Source organism: Arvicola amphibius, chromosome 1, assembly GCF_903992535.2.
Source record: "Arvicola amphibius chromosome 1, mArvAmp1.2, whole genome shotgun sequence".
Classification (NCBI taxonomy): domain Eukaryota; kingdom Metazoa; phylum Chordata; class Mammalia; order Rodentia; family Cricetidae; genus Arvicola; species Arvicola amphibius.
Genome location: NC_052047.1, coordinates 119,929,832 through 119,944,094, shown reverse-complemented (window position 1 = coordinate 119,944,094; position 14,263 = coordinate 119,929,832).

Genomic DNA, 14,263 nt, shown 5'->3' with positions numbered 1-14,263 from the left:
ATCATACGTATACATACATGTACATGACTCTAGATTCCAGAGTTGTGAGTTTATCTGCGTCTATCTAGTGCTGGGCTTGGTTGTGTGACTGAGTGCCCATCATCCTGCGGCGCACGTTTATGACTCTGTCATCTTGGGGAACCAGAACTCCACACCCCATTAAACATGAATTCTTCTGAGCACCCGGCAACCACTGTTCTCTTTCTTGGTCTTAGTTTCATTTTTGGGGCGGGTCTTGCTGGCTCCTAGGCTGGCCTCATATTTCTTGGTACAAGCTGTCCTCCTGTCTCAGCATCTCATGCAACTAGGATGACAGGTGTGCTTTTTTGAGGGTTTCATCGCTGTTTTAGCCACTTTGCCTGAGAGAGTCATATTGCTATGTTCTGCTGCGACTGGCTTATTTTATATAGTATAAAATCCTTGCATTTTGGGGCTGGTGCAATGACTCAGTGGGTAAAGGCACTTGCAGCCAAATATGAAGTCCCAGAACACACAAGAGGGAAGGAGAGAATGAACTCCCATGTGTAGCACGAATTCTAATTGGTCTTAATAATAAAAACTCCGAGTCAGCTATCAGGGGTGAAAGCTGAAGGGTCAGAGAAGCAGAATGGCCAGTCACTAGTCCTCACCTCTACCTTAGACCGAAAGTGCAATCCTCTCTCTATGAACCCTCAGACTGAATGCTGTCTCTACCAAACCTCAGACTGCCCTGAGCTCCTGTCTCCTCCTGCCTTATATTCCTCTCTCTGCCCAGCCTGTCTCTACCTCCCTAGTGCTGGGATTAAAGGCGTGGGATCCCAAGTGCTGGGATCACCTTTGTGTGCGCTCTGATTCTCTTTCAGACAGATTCAATCTTATGTAGCCCAGGGTGGCCTTGGAACTCACAGAGATCTGTCTGCCTCTGTCTCCCAAGTGCTGGGATTAAAGGTGTGTCACCACTGCCTGGCCTCTATGGTTATCTAGTGACATAGTTCTGCATTCTGCTCTTCAGGCAAGTTTTATTTGTTAGATCACAGACAAAACATCACTATATTCACGAGTTGTCCTCTGACCTCCATACATGAGCTGTGACCTGTGTGCACATACAAACAAACAAACAAATAAGTATAAACAAAACTTTAAAAAGTCTCTTGTCTGGTTTCAGCTTGTGACAGAATTTCCTTTTATTATATAAGGTTGGATGATATTCCATTGTTTGTATGTGCCACATTTTCCTTTAAAAATACATATGTGTGTGTGTGTATTCTTTTCCATTCAGTCTTTAAAATACTTATTTGTGTGTGTTTGTGCACTTGTGTGCATGTGTTCATGTGTGTTTGTGTGTGTGTGTGTGTGTGTGTGTATGCCTTCTATAGCATGCTTAGCCCACCAGGGGTCATCCTCTTAGAGAAAATTGCCTTTCCCCCCTCCAGAAGCCAGCCACTGTAACAGTGTCCCCAGGGTGTGGGCTCCTGAACACCTTCCCCTCCAGTTTCTGCTGGAGGTGCTGACCTCTCCACTTCTCTGGCTCATGCGGGTTGCAGGTTCATGAGTACAGAGGTCTTGTCCACCCTGGCCTCTTGCACTCGTTCTGCTCCCCTTCTGCAGGTTTTTATTTGTGCTGCATTAGTCTGTTTTTAGATTCCTGAAGATCTTCCACTCGGCGGTGTCCCAGTGGCCTGTACCTTGTCACCGTGACCAACAGGGCAGAGTCTCACCTCTCCACATCCCAACACTTGATGGTTTCCTGTTCTCTGGTCAGTGTCCAACTTAACGGCTGTGAGGTGAGACAGGATATGAATATTTAATGATAATATCTAGTAAGTAGCAGCAGAGGTGCACCACAGACAATGTACAAAATGAAAGCACACCAATGTGTAAAGCTTGGGAAGCCCAAAGGAGTGGACTTTGAGAGATTTTCCTGTCAGTTACTCCTGACCCTGAGAGCAGGCTTCTATGGTCGGGTGACATACCCAACGGCATGGTCATTCCAGGAGCAGCTAATTTTTTACTATATTTTATGGAAATGTTGGCCTACAGTAGACTGGAAGACAAAATCAGAGGCCAGTGATATGGCTCACAGTCTAAAGGGATTTGCCGCCACGCCTGAAAACCTGAGTTCAATACCCAGAACCCATAGTAGAGGAGAAAACCAAATCCTGGAAGCTGTTCTCTGACCTTCACACATATGGCATATTTATCCCCACTCCCAAATGAATAAGTGAATGAATATGAAAACAAGGGGCACAAACCACAACTGACCCTCTACTGCTAGGACTCTCTAGAGTCCCACTCAGCCTTGGTGTTTTAACTACTGAACTGATAATTGACCTCATCTTTCTCATCTACAGAATGGGACCACACTTGCCATTGAAATGCTCTGCACTTGAACCTCAGATTTGTAGGCTGCTTTGAAGCTGATGTTGTATCAGTATCTACTTCTCTGTTACACATCACCGCAGGCTTAGTGGCTTTTAAAGCCACAAACAATAGCTTCTGTGTGTCAGGGATTCAGGATGAGCTGGAGGCTGTGCCCCGAAAGTTCAGGGTGTTGTAGTCAAGCTCTTACCTGGGTCTTCCATCATGTCAAGACTCAGCTAGTGGAAAATCTGTTTGTAGGGGAGGGTTGGGGAGACAACCATATTCTGTTTGTTATGTTGTGAGTTTGCTGGGGGACAGGAGGCAGTGGACACCATGGCAACACACAGGGGCCATCTCTGAAGACTGGTTACTATAGATGGCCTCATGGTTCCTCCAATTACCCTCTGATGGAGGAGGGTCATCTGTCTATGTGTTACTTTCATTGGTTAATAAAGAAACTGCCTTGCTCCTTTAATAGGACAGAAAATTAGGTAGGTGGAGTAGACAGAACAGAATTCTGGGAGGAAGAAGGCAGTGAGGCAGTCACCTCAGTCACTCACCATGCCTCTCCTCTCTGAGACAGACGCAGGTTAAGATCTCTCCTGGTAAGACACCACCTCGTGGTACTACACAGATTACTAAATATGGGTTAAAGCAAGATGTAAGAGTTAGCCAATAAGAGGCTGAAACTAATGGGCCAGGCAGTGTTTAAAAGAATACAGTTTCCATGTAATTATTTCGGGTGTAAAGCTAGCCAGGTGGCAGGACGCAGCCTGCTGTTCATTCTACAACCCTCAAGCTTTAGTTCAGTTCAGGAAGGCAGCTCTATCTTCTGAGTGAAAATCAAGGGGCAAAACATTGATCCGATGAAGCTTGACCTGCGGAGTTAGAGGGGCCGGAATTTCATTTTGTGTCATTTATTGGAGCCTCAGTTGTGTGAGGAAGGGCTCTTCCTTGCTCCCAAAGATCCCTGTGTATCTATGACTGACAGATCCTCTCATGAAAACACAGGTCCAGGATACTTAGGGATTGGCTGTGTGGGACCTTGGGACTGGTGGGCCCTGAGAGAACTGGACTGCTGTTCACAGCTGGCTGTTCTTGATTAGGACAGGTAACAACTGCCTGAGGTGCAGAGGAATGGAAGGAGGCTCGCATGTTTGAGAGAAGGCTCACTGCCCAGAGCTCATGGAAACAACTGGACTCAGGAGTCTCACCCTGACTGAAGCTGGTGTGGGGAACATGGTGGGCAGCCTCTGGGAACAGCATGCTTCCTTCTGTGCTCCTGGGAGGACCTTCTTGTGGGATATTTGATCGCCACAGACACTCTGAGACTGTTAATAAAGTTGATCTTGAATCAGGGAGTGGAGTCAGCTGCTAGCTGCCTGGAATTAGCAATAGAGAAGCCAGGAAAGAGAAGGGAGGGCCTTGGATTTTTCACAATCTTTTTCGATCTGGGATGTGTTAAGAGAGGGGCATCTGGTCTTTCCTTTAGCGGTTTCTTGATCTCTTAGGTTTTTACTTCAATATCTGACTCCCGAGTTTTTATTGATAATAGAATAACTTAGATAAACACATCATCTTCTGCCACCCAAGTGGTCAGAAGCCCTGGGAAGTCAACTCAAAGTGGCAGCTGTCCTGAGTTTGGGTGAAGTTCCTGAGAGGGATGAGCCAGGAGGGTGACAAGTGGTTATGTACTGAGACACTGTGGGGCTCCCATATGCCACCCTAGACACTGGTAAGTAGGATCCTCCAGCCAGCGCTCAACTAGGCTGCTGCTCCTGTGCGCAGAAGCCTGGTAGCCTCCCCTGGAGATGTCGAGTCATAGTTTGAGGTAATATAGGATTTCATGTTGCTGTCTTCTACCTAGATGTGTTTTGTTTTTAAAATTGCTCTTTCTGTGTGTATGTGTCCATGTATACAGCCTTGGGCACACATGGACTTCAGCACACAATGTGGAGGTCGATGGCACCTTTGGCATTGGGCCTTGTCTTGCACCTTGTCTGGGACAGGGCCCTCTTGCTCAATGCTGCTTATTTTAGGCTTATGTCAAGTTTGGTTCACAAGCTTCTGTGACGTCTCCAGTCCCTGCATCCCATCTCCCTGTAGTAGGGCTGCCATCAGATGCCTGCTACCACGTCTGCCTTTACCTGGGGTCTGGGGAGTTGAACTCAGGTCCTCATACTTGTGCCATGCTTTACCCACTGAACCATCTCCACAGCTCGGTGTTCTACGGGAGTGTCTGATGAATGAGTAAATGGCAACCTGATTAGCCTGGCTGTTAGTGGTCCACATTGTCCTTTCTGCTCACACAGGCCAGGGGTAAGCATCTCACACTCGGCTATGTGGAGAAGGCCATGGAAGCATTCAAATACCAAGAGATATTGAATATGGGAGCAATTTGAAAGCATGTAAAACACATGTACAGATGTAAAGTGTTCAAAGGCAGGGCTGGAGGTGGACAGATGAAGTCTCAGCGCCGACGTTTCCCGAGGAAATTGCTGGAAGGAATTTTTGTTCCATCGCGCTTCTGCAGCTTGTTCCTTTGTTCGGCGCACAGGCGGACTACTCTTTGAACCCAGTGTTCAAAGCCACCAGTGTTGTTTTTGAACCCTTAAGCCAAACACTTAGCAGTCAATTCCCCCAAAGGATGGCAAAAAAGGGAACAGGAGAGAAAAAAGGAAAGCATGGTGGCCCGCTGTTCTAAGAGGAGCCCCGATGTGCGTGATTTCCAGTGTGTGTTTGTGCTACCGCTCAGGGAACAGAATGCCAACAGTGACTGTTTGTTTGATCACTGAGTTTGGATAGAACCTTCAGCACAAGCAACGTGTAATTATGCAAGTATGCATACGCCACACTCTCTGTGCTGCGGTCTATGCTTATGCATTTTTTTAGTGCGGGAGTTGCTTTAGTTTGGGTTCCTGGATTTTGTTTTTTGCTGTTTTGAAATAGCATGTCATGTACCCAGGCTGGCCTGGAACTCCTTTTGTATCTGAGGATGTTCCTTGAACTCCTGATTTTTCTGATTCTCAAGTTCTGGGATTATAAGAGTGTGGCACCTTGCATGGCTTATTTATTGTGTGTGCACTTGTGTATGTGTACACTTTTTTTGGTTATGTGAATGTGTGCAGATACACATGAAGCACAGAAGACAATGTTTGGTGGTATTCTTCCGAGGCTGTCCACCTTCTTATTTTACCTATTTTTGAGGGACTGTCTCTCTTGTTTATCTTTTGAGATGGAGTTTAATTAAGTTGGTCTGGAATTCTTAGGCTCAACGGATCCTCCTGCCTTAGTCTCTCAATTTGATGGGACCATAGACACTCTCTACTGTTGCAGGGGGCTGCTTGTTGGTTCCCGGCCACTTAGCCCCAAAATAATCACACAGAAACTATATTAATTAAATCACCTTTGGCCCATTATCTCTAGCTTCTTATTGGCTAACTCTTACATATTAATTTAACACATTTCTATTAATCTGTGTATTGCCATGTGGCTGTGGCTTACCGGCTAAAGTTCTATCTGAATCCAGCGGGACTACATGCTTCTCTCTGACTCTGTCTTCTCTCTTCCAGCATTCAGTTTAGTTTTCCCCTCCTAGCTCTGTTCCCCTATAGCTCTGCTATAGGCCCAAAGCATTTCCTTTATTTATCAATGGTAACCACAGCATACAGAGGGAAATTCTACATCACCTCCCCTTTTCTGTTTAAATAAAAAGAAAGGTTTTAACCTTAACATAGTAAAATTACATATAACAAAACAGGTACCAAACAAGAATTACAGTTAAAATATTTATATCTACTTTATCTTTTATCATAATTAAGGAAAACTATAACTATCAATTCTTCAACTCCATCAAAGACTCCAGAAGGATATAATATTACCTAAGTAAAGGAAGTGAATTGTAAACAACTTCCAAAACTCTAGAATTGACAGAGATGTCTTGCTACCTGGACAGTCACCCAAAGTTCTTCTTATTATATTCATATCCATATTCAGCCTACAGGCCCATAATATCTGGCAGACATTTCAATGAAGCAGGAAATTTCAAACAGTTCTGCCTATATTGGCAGTGTGTCAGTCACTTTCTTCTGTGTCCTGCAGAATGTCTGGCAGACTCTTTCATGAAGCAGGAACCTGGAAGGATTGTGTCACCTTTAGGCAAGTCTTTTCTCCGTGGGTCCTGCATGTCCAGTTTATCAATCAGTTCAGACAAGAGCAGTTTCTTGTCCAAATGGCTAGCAAACTCCATAAGGAGCATCTTTGATGCCCATCTTCCTCTTGAAGTAACTGGTGCTGCCAGGAGCAGATGTTTCTCATTGTCATAAAAAGTCCTAAATTCTTAAACATTTTAAATATTTTGTAGTCTTTGAAAGGCTTAAAGAATGCCTATCTACCTGAAATATATCTCTGTACATCTAGAAAATCTGACTAATATTACTACAAGCTTGACTATTATAGATGATTATCTTTTAACCTATATTTCTTAATTATATATTACATTTCTAAATGAGCTGCAAAACACAATACCTTAATCAAGATCAGAAATACATATACACAGTATAACAAAACTGACCTTAAATTTGTATCAATAAACCAAGATTTGTATCAGTGCAAATCTCTATAGCATATCCCCCTCTAAATGTAAAAAAGATTTATAAACAATATTGGGAATATGGGTGTAGTTGGAAAATCCCACATCACCCTAATGTGTCCAGTTTCTTTACTGTTTGGACTTGCCTGTGTAGCCCGAGAAATGTAGGCCCATTTTCACCGTGTCTGATGGCCAGAGAGTTTGGAGGTTACTCAAATGATCAACAAGCATAGTTGCATGTCCCAACTCAGGATGTGATTGCTTGGTTCTTCTAACATTACAATAGTTCATTCTAGTAGGTTCCTGCCATCCTGACAGGTGGTCAGGATGTACTTCTGCTCCTTCTTTTGTAACTATGAGGTCACTTGGGGAAGGGCTGTCTTCAGGATGTGTGACCTAGAGCAGCTTTGCTACCTAGATGACAGAATGTTAATGATTTGTTTCCTCCGAGTGATAAAGCCATTGGCTGTGTGAGTTATCCTTTGTATCATGTTACTAAAGTCTTTTGTTACCTCCCCCCACCACAGTTTATGTTAGGTATAAAAGCTGTGGAAAAAAATAAACACAGGTGATATTCAGGATTTAAGTAATCACTGGAATACCCTCCTGGTATTATCCTATGTTTTCTGTCTTATCATGTTTATGTGTCTTCATATTCTTTACTTGTATGTCTAAAATTCCCATGCTCATCCCCTGGTAAGAGGTGATTTGTTGAGGCTGGTCCTCTACACTTACCATGTAATGTGTGAGTATGATAAAGCTGCTCACCTATCTGGAAAAATCTTTCTCATCTCCCATGTGTTATAGATAGCAGTAGGCACCTCCCAGAGCAAGGCCCCTTTCACAGAGCTCAGAGGTAGCACATGTTTAGTAAAATGTAACCACAGGAGTTGACTGTGTTTGGCTCCCAGAACTCTCATGGTGGTTCACAATCATCTGTAATTCAGTTCCAGGAGTTCCGAGGCCATCTTTCGACCTAGTCTGCATGCCCCCCTCCACTGCCTGCCACCCCACATGTAGTTTCTGCAGACAGAATCCTATGTTCATACTTGACCCCTCTGACCCTTCCCTGCAAGCCATCCCTGAATCCTGTCACCTGTTTCTCTTTGCTCTTGTCTCTCTTTCCTGATTTAAGCTGCTCCATTTGTGTTCAGCACTGTACAGGGAACACCTCTGAGCTCGGCTGTTTCAGTCAACACAGTGTCAGGGTGTGGCTCACTGGAGCTCCAGCACCCAGGGTCTCTCACGGGCTGCAGTAAGAGGGTCTGTGATGTGGCTCACCAGAGTTCCTGCACCCGGGGTCTCTTGCAGGCTGCAGTAAGAGGGTCCATGTGTATTGCAATCAGTTCAGGGCTCACCTTGGGAGGATCTGCTGCCTGCTTATGTGGTTGTGGGCAGGACTCAGTCCCCTCATGGATACTGGGCTGGGCAACTTAGTCGCCATCTGGCTGTGTCTAGTAGTTGCCCTCAGAGCTATGCGAGGTGACTTCCTACTGAGGGCAATTGATTCAGGGGCAGTTTCTTTTCTTTTCTTTTCTTGTCTTGTCTTGTCTTGTCTTGTCTTTTCTTTTCTTTTTCCAAGCAGGGTTTCTCTATATAACAGCCATGACTATCCTGTAACTTGCTTTATAGACCAGGCTGGCCTGGAATTCAGTCAGATCTGCCTGCCTCTGTCTCCAGAGTACTGTGATTAAAGGCGTGTGCCACCACTGCCCGAGGAGCCCTTTGTTTCATATGGCAAGAATGAAGGAGGGGAGGGCTGTCTATCTATCTATCTATCTATCTATCTATCTATCTATCTATCTATCTATCTATCTATCTACTCTCTGTCTGTCTGTCTGTCTGTCTGTCTGTCTGTCTGCCTGCCTGCCTGCCTGCCTGCCTGCCTGTTTGTTTAGTATCTATCTATCTACATAGGTTCTGGGAATCAAACTCAGTCCCTCATGTTTACATGACAGGCACTTTACCCACTGAGCCATTCATCTCTCTAGCCACCAGGGGACCATTTTTTTTTTTTTTTTTTTTTTTTTTTTGGTTTTTCGAGACAGGGTTTCCCTGTAGTTTCTAGAGCCTGTCCTGCCTGTCCTGGAACTAGCTCTTGTAGACCAGGCTGGCCTCGAACTCAGAGATCCGCCTGCCTCTGCCTCCCGAGTGCTGGGATTAAAGGCGTGCGCCACCACCGCCCGGCACCAGGGGACCATTTTTTTAAAGAGTAAGATCTGTCCTTCTGCTGGCATTCAGGGACCCACATGAATAGGACCTTACCTCCCTGTTGGCTCTGTCCTCTACCCCTTACTGACGCCTACATGCTGCAGTCACTTGGCCCCCGAGACTGCTCTTCATATATGCCATTCCCTGTCTCCTACTGATGAAGCTGGACTTCCGGTGAGGGCTTGGGCACTGGAACTTAACAAAAAGTTCCAAGTGATTCTCAGGTGCCGCTAGGCCTGAGCCCCGCTTCTTCCTATCACAGAGGCTATTGAACCGCATGTGGTTGCCACAGACAGTCAAGAGACAGTCTATGCAAACCTGCCTTTTGTTAGTTAGTGCGAGTATACTTCCTTACTGATTTTGTTTAAAGTAGTAAAACCTTTCTTGGTGATGGCCTTTGCTCCTTACACAGGCTAGGTAAATTACAAAGTCACATTTCCAGCTTCCTTTTTCCTTTTTATTTTGAGAAATCGTCTCACTACATTGCACAGGCTGGCTTTAAACTCACTGTATGCCTCAGGCAAGACTTCGACTGCGATCCTCTTGTCTTAGCTTCCACAGTGGCTGGATTTATAAGATATTATCACCTCTGGCTCTTTGTTAGGATTTTTAAGTTTTCTAAAGAGACTCCAAGACTCATGTCCTTGAGATTTAAAAAAGTTGTCAGAGAAAACCGTATGTTTTCTTGAGAATTTATTCTGGGGCCATCAATAACTTTGGATTCCAAGTTTGTGATCATTAACTGCTTCCTAATGGTACTGGCAGGTAACCTGGCCTCTTTCTATTTGGTATTCAAATGAATTCTCCTTCACAAAAAGGCAACTTTGCAAATGACCGAGCGAGCCTAATGGATTCTCTTGAAGATACGAGGCAAAATCTTGATTTTTCCATGAATCAATAATTTTAACAAAACTCCCCAGCTCAGTACACAGAGCGCTAGAGAGCGAGCCAGCCTTGGCGTTTTAGTTTCTTTTGAGGTGACCTGGCTTCTGTAGGACATCCTGGCTCATTCATAAAATGTACGTTTTGGCTTACAGCATAAGAGTTAAGCTAGAATTAGCCATTTTCCTTAAGGGAGGAAGGGTTTATCTTGGCTCACCGTTTGCAGGGTGTCATGGTGGTGGGAGCAGGAGGAGGCAGCTGGTCCCGTGTGTGGGCAGCCAGGAAGCAGAGAGATGAATGCAGGTGATCAGCTAGATTCCTCTCTCTTCTTCAACAAGTCCAGGACACCAACTCCAAGTACCATCGCTTCTGAATTCTCGTACACGTCATCATTCCTAAAGGAGCTTTGATCATTGGCTGCGTGCCCTCCTTTGCACCGACCGCCACCATTCTGCATTCTCTCTTCCGTGGACTGGCATTTTCTGGACATGTCTCACCTGCATTTTCTGTACAGTGCATAGCATTCTGCATGTGGCTTCGTTAAAAACAGTGTTTTCAGACTCTTGCGCGACTTGGGATATGTCAGTACTTCATTTTATGGTCGACTAGTGTTTCACATACACTATGTGGATATGTTTTTAACCCATTCACTGGGTGATGGATATTAGGGTTTTTTACCTTTTGACTGAGTGTTCTTCGGCTGACTTCCTCCTCCAGAAGTGGCTTCTTCCCGGGCATGCTCCTGACGCCTCTGGTAATCTCTCCCTGCAGTTTCCTAACTGTGTGGCCCCGACTAAGTTGCTTCCCTTCCCTGAGCCTCAGTTTTCATCCTCAAAACGCAAGGACCAGTAGTTGTTCCCCCACTCCACAGAGCAATCTGGGGCATTCCCCGAACTACAGCATAAAAAGCGATTTCTCTAGTGAGTGCCTATGGCGTGCCCATTTCCCTGGGGAGCACCTACCACACGTCCCCTCACCAAAGCTCGGGGGACACCACAGAAGGGGGTGTGTGCCTGCACAAGATGTGCAGGGGATCACACCATTCAACACCCATCGTGGATGGGGGAAGGGCACATGAGGCCCCGTTCCCAAGTGAGGAGCTTCAGGCAGTTGACAGTTGCTGAGGGAAGGGTGTCAGTTTCCTTCAGGGACATGGCCAGCTTAGTGTAGGTTACCCGTTCTTCAGTGGTCAGCCTTGTGCCCATGGTGACATTACTTGGTCTCTCTCTCTCTCTCTCTCTCTCTCTCTCTGTGTGTGTGTGTGTGTGTGTGTGTGTGTGTATGTGTGTGTGTGTGTATGTGTGTGTGTATGTGTGTGTGTGTGTGTATGTGTGTGTGTGTATGTGTGTGTGTGTGTGTGTGTGTGTGTGTGTGTATGTGTGTGTGTGTGTGTGTGTGTGTACTCGGGAAGAGAGGAGGGCAGGAGGTATAAGGAATGGATATGACAAAAATGCATTATACTCTTGTATGCCAGTCTGAGAGATGAACATTGCTACTCTAGTGTGTTTTTAATTTACATTTCTCTTCTGATGAGCAATACAAAGTCCGGTTCCATCTGCCTGTGAACCACCTGTCTTTGTCTCCTGTAGGCTGTCCTTATCTTTTCCCCATTTTTCTGTTGGTCTGATCTTTCTCTCATTGATTTTACACATTAGGGAAATTAGCCACGTTCTCTACTGGACTCCACAGATTTCATTTCCTGCTTTGTCACTGGTTTTGTGACTTTGGGATGGTTTTGTTTCTGCAACCCTTTTAAAATTATTATCAATCAAGTATGCTTTCATTAATGTCTCCTGGACGCGGGACATACTCAGAAAAACTTCCAAAATCCTAAGATAATTCTGTGTGTTTAAAAATAAACGCTAGCTCAGTGCACCCTCTGGCCATTGTCCAACCCCTTGCCCCCCAACAATGTGCTCACCTCTGCTCTGCCATGAATCCTGTCTTCAACATTATGCTCTATACATCACATGTGATGTTTTTAACATAGATCCAGAGGGATCCAGAGAAACTGGGTCATTTCTTATCCAGGCTGAAAACAAGTCTGAGATCACAAACAGGACAGCCACTGGGTCTGTAGAGCCCCCTCAACTCCACTGCTTCAGCACTTCTGGGGTGGGGTCTCCCCTGCAGGGGGAAGAATGGAGACAGTTATGTCATGGTAGTCAGAGGAGAGGTAGTGCTTTAGTGCCTCCATCTCCAGTGACAGCATGGACTGTTTCCCACCGGCCCTATTTAACTCAACTCGAAGTCAAAAGAAGATGTGGGAAGAGGCTTTCAGAGGGAAACAGATTCGGATGCTTGCCCTCCCTTTCCTGTAATTCCCACATGCTGGGGACAGCAGCAAAATGGCGTAGGGCATCCAGTGATGTTTGATGTCCAGGATGTGTCTCTGTTGACTTACGTTACAACATTATTGTCCTTACAACGGTTTACCAAGAATCTACGGGGCAGTTCCCAACGCGTCCAGTATCTGCATCTCTACTGCCTCACCCGCAAGGTAGATTGGCAGCGGCACTCCAGGGGCTCCTGGACCTAAACTGAAAGCTTCAGTTCAGAGGACAGCAAGCTGCACGGTTGGGGCTTGTACTTGTTTTTATAAATAAAGCTTTATGGGGACACAGGCATGTCCACATCCACTTATTTACATACTGTTGGATCACAGCAGGACAGTGTTGTTGAGGCTGACTGGTTCCTGGCTTCTTAATCTCTGTCCTTAAGTTTAGGGATTCGGTTCAAACTTGTAAGTTCTATCCTGGACATTTAAAGCAAAAGGACCTTCAGAGTCCTACGAATCACATCAGAGCTAAAAAATAGTAACCTTTCTGCTGCTTTTAACTCCCAGGCAGTCTTGGTTTCTGTTACTTACTCAGATCACACAATACTCATAGCTGCTTCAAAGGGGCCTGAGCACATGGCTCAGCAGGTAAAGCCACTGGGCACGTGAGCTTAGTCTCTGGGACCCGTGAAATGGAAGGAAAGGACTGACTCCTCCATATTGTCCTATGATCTCCACTCATATGTCGCGGTGTGTCTGCATTCTCACACAAAGCACCCAGATTAATTATTTTTTAATTAAAAAAAAGACTTGTATTTTACTTTTACTTCATATGCACTGGTGTTTTGCCTGCATGTATGTCTGTGTGAGGGTGTCGGATCCCCTGGAGCTGGAGCTACAGACTGTTGTGAACTGCCATGTGGGTGCTGGGAATTAAAGCCATGATCCCTAGAAGAATAGCAGTGCTTAACCTCTGAGCCATCTCGCCAGCCAAGGAAATCATTCAGTTGGCAAAGTGCTTGCCATGACAACCCGAGTTCCACCTGCATCACCCAGCTAATGAAAGACAGATGTGGACACTCTTGTAAGCCCGGTGCTAGCTAGGGGTGGAGACAGGAGGATCCCCAGGGTTCATTGGCCAGCCTAGCTTTTTTTTAAATTTTTTAAATTTTTTTCTTTTTTCCTCATTTTTTTATTAAAAATTTCCATCTCCTCCCCTCCTTCTCCCCCTTCCCTCCCCTCCCTTCCACCCATACCCCCACTCCCTCCCTTTCCAGGCCAAAGAGCCATCAGGGTTCCCTTCACTATGTTAAGTCCAAGGTCCTCCCAACTCCCCCCCAGGTTCAGGAAGGTGAGCAACCAAACTGAAAAGGCTCACACAGAGCCCATCCATGCTGTAGAGTCCAAGCCCATCGCCATTGTCCTTGGTTTCTCAGTCAGCCTCCACCGTCAGCCACATTCAGAGAGTCCGGTTTGGTCGCATGTTCCATCAGTCCCATTCCAACTAGACTTGGTGATCTCCCGTAAGTTCTGTCCCACCGTCTCAATGGGCGAACGCACCCCTCACGGTACTGACTTCCTTGCTCCTGATCTCCCTCCTTTTGCTCCTCATCAGGACCTTGGGAGCTCAGTGCGGTGCTCCAATGTGGGGCTCTGTCTCTATCTCCATCCATCAGCAGGTGAAGTTTCTATGGTGATATGCAAGATATTCATGAGTATGGCAATAGGATTGGCCAGCCTAGCTTAACCAACAAGCTCAGACCAGTGGGAAACACTGCCTCAGACAACAGTTATCCGGCACCTGATGAGCAATGACACTCAAGGTTGACCTCTGGCTTCTACATATGCGCACACACATTTACTCGAACACACACACACACACACACACACACACACACACACACACACACATAATAAAATAAAAGTTAGGGCATCATGCATTGATGGGATCCAGGTGGGCA